Genomic DNA, 6,000 nt, shown 5'->3' with positions numbered 1-6,000 from the left:
TCGATGGATTCGAAGCCGGTTGGTCATATCTAGGGAACGTTCCTTCAAAATTGTCAGATTACTTACTTTGTTAGAGTTTTCTGAAATCATTATCTTGTTTTTTTATTTTATTTTTTTTACATATATCGTCAAAAAAGGGTGCACAATTCATCAAGCTCGCAAGAAGAAAGGGATGAAGTCAGTTTATTGGGAACCATCGCTTCAAGAAAGCCTTCTTCTCCGTTCAAAGGATATTGCGCTTTCAATAGTTTGCGTCTCCTCTACTGCAGTTGAAACATTTATGGTTCTTCCACAGGAAAACGTCAACGGTAGACCAGTTCCAGCCTTGTTCAGAGACCGACCGACGCTCTATCATGTGTTTCTAATCTCTGCCCTCTGCGCATTTCTGGGCTCCTTGGGTTCGCTTTTGATCCAACACAAGCCGAGGGTCGAAAGATTTTGCAGGGTTATTGGCGTGGTTTTTATGCTGTCATCACTAGCCATTGTCCTCTATGCCACAGCTCTCTGGTTTGTAATCCCCCTCCCCTCCTCAATGTAAAAAAATAAAAAAATTCCGATGATGATGAAGAATCTGTGTAATGGTATTTTAGTTTGCTTTTATATTGACTTTAACTCAATTACTCAAAGCTTTGTTGTGTGGATTTTCTTTTCTTCTGGTCTCTTCTACTATGTTTGATAGTGCATTATAATTTGGATCTTTCTAGCAGCGCTGATAGCAGTTGACCTATCGGAGTGCCAGTCCAACAGAAACTTACACTTATTAGTTATAGTGAATTAAGTGAACCCCCGGACAAAGACATGTTACCCGTCCTTTTACTAAACCATTTTAAGTGGGCTGCTGGGTTCTTAAAGGCATTCTCTGGCTCAACAAGTATTAGCTCTTCCAGCGAAGGAGGTGATCCAGCTCCTACACTCCAGGTTGCAGAAATTACATAGATCACTCAAGGACTAGGTTATGAAGGTAACTTCCAAAGGATTGACTATTATTCTAAACATGATAAGACGGACAATAATAGTCACACTGCACCAATTTAACTAATTTGAGAGGAGAACCTGATTCTTGAAAGAGAGGCAGAAATACAAAACATGTATAGAAATATTAATGTACCATCAATAGAGAAACATAAGCCACATTGCGTACACATTATGTAAGTACCAACTTTTTTAACAGATTAATACAAACAAATGATTGTCTTAGGACCCCAACACTTGTTATAGAAGATAACTACCTACTTATCAAAAAATAATAATTTTAATTATGCATTTTGATGGAGAAGAGAAGTCCTTATCCAATAAGCTCTTGATCTCTACAAGGCGAGCTAGCACAGGATGATCACGAATGGGCTGCCCTTCAGACTTGAGAAGGAGACAGAAAGTTATAGCTTGGCAATACAAGAGCAAAAGAAGCTGCTTCATCTCCAAATAACGCACTCCTCCTTCCATCATGATTTCCTCCTTTTTAACCTTGCAACATCAAAGCATTTACAATGCTGAACGCTAAAAAAACCAATCAAAAGAAATCTTTACATGTTATGACCTTTTGTTTTTGTGTGTGTGTGTGTGAGAGAGAGAGAAACTGTAAATGAAAATTGGTGTGAGGACACTGGCAGGATGTACAGGGTGAAGAGTAGGAACCACAAATATATGAACCCGGTTGGGACAACGTAATGAGTCAGATCTACGGGCATTTAAACATTCAAACATTTTAAAATCTTTTGAAAGCTAAACAAAATTCAATGAGAATCACATATCAAAGAGAAACCTATTACCAACCCCCTGCAGATACCACAGATAAACATTGAACAAAACATAATATAAGTGGCAAACTTTCTGAACACTCTTAATATATCCGAATTAAAAATTAGTCTTTACGTCAGTGATACGGTCCAAAGTGGCTACTGAGATGAATTTGAAGCCGTTGGATCAAATCTGGGATCCTTTTCCTTTAAATTGACACTACCTGGCCTGGTGGTGGTGGTGGTAGGGAGTTTACTAGAATTTCGTTTTCTAGGGGTATTTTTGACATTATTTCAAAAAAAAGGTGCGAGGATACACTTCTAAACCTATTTTTGAGACATATATATTATCTCAAAAAACCTAGAACCCAGAGGTTGAAATCCGCAAAGAAGAACGAGATGAAATCCGCCAAGACGAACGAGATGAAATCAAATCCTTGGGAACAATGTCCTCAAGAAAGTCCTCCTCTCCGTTCAAAGGATGTTGGACTTTTAATCGCTTGCATCTCCTCCATAGCAGTTGCAACTTTTATGGTTCTTCCACAGGAAAACGTCGAAGGAAGACTAGTTCCAGTCTTGTTCAAAGACCGTCCGACGCTCTATCGCATATTTCTAATCACTGCCCTCTGCGCATTTTTGGGTTCCTTAGGTTCCCTGTTGAATCAACACAAGCCAAGGGTTGAAAGATTTTGCAGGGTTATTGGCGTGGCTTTTATGTTATCAGCACTAGTCATTGTCCTCTACGCCACAGCTCTCTGGTTTGTAGTCGTCCCCCTCCCCTCCTCAATGTAACCAAAAAAAAATCCGATGAGGATGAAGAATCTTTGTGTATGGTATTTTAGTTTGCTTTTATAAAGAATTTAGCTCAATTACTCGAAGCTTTTGTTGAATTTTCTTTTCTTTTAGTTTCCTAAATTGTGTTTGATGTGAATATAAATATTTAACGAATCCAATAGTTGCGATTTGTGAAGTTCAGAACTCAGAGAAGCGAAATTGAAATTCTTGAGAAACTATTTCACTAATGTTTTTATTCTTTTTATGTTTTTTTTTGAAAGGTTTCAAAACTTTCAAAAACCATTAACACAAACAGAATTGAATGAAAAAAATAACTCAATCTTTGATGACTTAGTTTGTGAATCTTTGATGACTTATTTGGGCAAATTAACCTAGAAGGAACACAGGAAGTGTTATAAGCTTTTAATTGGGAAAATCATTGCTAAGAACATTACATGGGCAGTAAATTAAACGAACCATCATGGAAATTTTCCTTTCTTAGAAAAAGAACACCAACCCAAAGCTTCTTCGACAAAAAAATGACAAATCAAACTTGAATAAGTAAACTAATTTCGTTCACCAACAAATTTTTAATTAAAAAAAAAACAAATAACTTAATTATAGATGGAATTATATTATTTGAATTAATTAGATAGATTGTTTTTTTTTTTTTATGAGCTTACAAAAGTTAGATTCACCAATACTGTATTGTTAAAATTATATATAATTTTATTATAAAATGGATTTTTTATATTATCAAGATAATATAAATAATAATTTGATATCATATGAACTTATTTACAAACCTACGCAATCGCATCTCAAGCCTATATAAGTATATTTTTATACATTTACACTTACAAACATATAATATTATACATACTTAAGTCGAACATCATCCCCACGAGGTTGTTCACAAACATATTATCATGTTTGAGCTCGGTTTGTTAATAGTCATAAATAGCTCAGTTCATTTACAGCTAGTAAGGTATAAATGACTTGACTCATGGTTGAGTCATTTGAGATATCAGGCAAAAAGAGTCATATCTTATTTGAGTAGAACATTTATGGCAAAGCAGTGGTTTCCAAATTACAATGTACCTTCGTGCTTCAAAATGGGGGAAGAAAATTTTAAATGTGGTAATTTGTAACTGTAGAAACCCAAAACGAGACTGTTGGGCTCAACCTCCCTTGGGCTCACAATTTATTTGTAAGGTGGGCTTCAAGATTTCCTACTCTGAGTCGTTCTCGGCACAGAGACTCAAAGTAAAGCTCCTCCCCTCTCTAAATGACTGTTTTCACTCCTTTTTTCTAAACCCTTTCATCCTCCCCAACTTCTGCTATTTATAGCTTAGGTTAATGGAGAGATCATAATTACTGCCATCGCAAGTGCAATTGAAGGTCCAATATTATCTGTTTTAAGTGAGTGTTTAGGTGAGAGTGGGATGTAACAATTTATGGCCTTAGAACTTGGTTCCAGTTCAGGTGAATCTGCTCGGTAATGGCGTTCCCTGAGCATCCCATGACTTGCCCGGACAGGGTTTATATGATTGTTTGGGAGGTTCTGTGTTGAGCGCAGCTCAGGATCCGAGGCCCAAAACTCGTTCTTTATGGAGGCAGTTTCAAGAAGGATTTAGGGTGATGGGGCCGCTCCATTGGGCCTGAGCCCAGGGCCCATATGGGTCTTGGGATCTCGGTGCCATACATTAGCCCCCCCTTGATTCATACCCGGTTGCCGAGAAGAATCAAAGAGCCAGCCGAGCTTTTTGGTCTTGGAAGTCCTATGGCCTGGGACTCATGCGGTTATGGTTTCTCATTAATGTGCATCTCAAAAGATGCGCTGTTCTGCGACGCCAGGTTCAGTTGTCATTATTACCTGATGGTTCGCGAACCGAAGCGGCGCGCGTGTCGGTTATCTTTGGCATCCGCAGGGTCATTCGTGAATCGTGCCCATTTATTGCTTGATTGAACATTCCTTTGCCCCCTTTTTTATCCTATAAATAGCCTTCCTCGAAGCATTCTTTCACTTTTTCTTCACCTCTGATCCTTCGAGCTTACTCTCTGCCGACCAACTCTTTGTGCGCTTACTCACCTGCCCAGAGTTCTTTCCTCCCTTAGAACCCAAAGTAAGTCCTCTTCCCCTTCCTATTCCTTCAACTTATTTCTTCAAGTTCCCTTCCATAGCATTTAGCGTCACAGATGGGTTACTCTCATCTCTTGGAGGCCCCGGCTGCCCTGGCCACTTTTAGGCGCAAGTTTAATATTCCCGATGACGTGGAAGTGGCTCACTGCCACGAGAGTGAAATCGCTCTCCACCGAGGACTAGGCACGGCCTTTTTTCCTTTAATGTCGATTCTGGAAGGTGGGGTTAGATTCCCCGTGGATCCCTTTTTAGCAGATACACTTAGGTACTACGGACTGTGTCCTGACCAGCTTCCCCCCAACTTTTTCTGGGTAGTTAGCTGTGTCAGTAGATTGAACCACACCTTTGATTTACATTAAATTACCATGATATTAACCATATGTATAGCCTCTGTGGGAACAAAGCCTCCAATTATTACCTAAAAACGAGAGACAATCAGGTACGGCTAATATCATGCCTACCTGATTCGAATAGGAACTCCGCCGGGGAGTTTGTTCGGGTGCGCGGCAACTGGTTTACCAGAGATGTCCCTTGCCCTCTTTCACGATGTGAAGTGGGTTCGTACCAATCCCTTGATCTAACTGTTTTTCCCCATTTTTTCTTTTTCTTTCCTCTTTATTGAAGTAGATCTTTATCATCGGATATTGATATAACACTTGTTCTTTTGCAGACGACAAAGTGTTCGTTCCGGACATCAAAACCGTCCACGTGAAGGACCTGAACTTCATCTTTCGTTCCAAGATATTTGTGCACTGGGACGGACAGCTCTGGGCCTCGCACCTGATTCTCGGAGTAGAGCCAGTTTACTCTACCTGGCAGACCTTTAAGCAGGCACTATTAGTTGATAGTCCCCTGCTGTCATATATTGACGTTCGGTTCGCAAACTTTTTGCCGCCGAAGCTTACAACCAGGGAGGCGAGGGAGTTGGGAAGGCGCTATACTTGCTCGGACGAGTTAGCTCCTTTGCAGGACGAGTCCGCGGAATGGGTGTCTCGGTGCCTTAGGGAGTTAGCTCACGAGGCAATTCAACAAGAGGGTCCTGTTCAAGAGCAAGCGCAGCCCGAGAACCCAGCTGCAGAGCCCGAGCAACCAGCGATTGAAGCGACTGCCTTGTCGGCTGAAGATACCTAACCCGGCGGAAACATGGTGTCAAGGAAGGTTATGACTATTGATCGCTTCGTGCCTGGTGCACAGCAACCCAACCAGCCCCCACCTTCTCAAGGTCGGAGCCAGGTGCCTCAGCCCCCACCCTCTTCTCAAGCTGGACGGGCCCGTAAGAAACAGAAGGTCGCCGATCAACCATCCACGAGCCCGGGAGATGCTGCCATCCAGACTCCTCCCCAACCA

This window comes from Quercus lobata, chromosome 10 (assembly GCF_001633185.2).
Source record: "Quercus lobata isolate SW786 chromosome 10, ValleyOak3.0 Primary Assembly, whole genome shotgun sequence".
Lineage (NCBI taxonomy): Eukaryota > Viridiplantae > Streptophyta > Magnoliopsida > Fagales > Fagaceae > Quercus > Quercus lobata.
Note: the sequence above shows the minus strand (reverse complement) of the source record.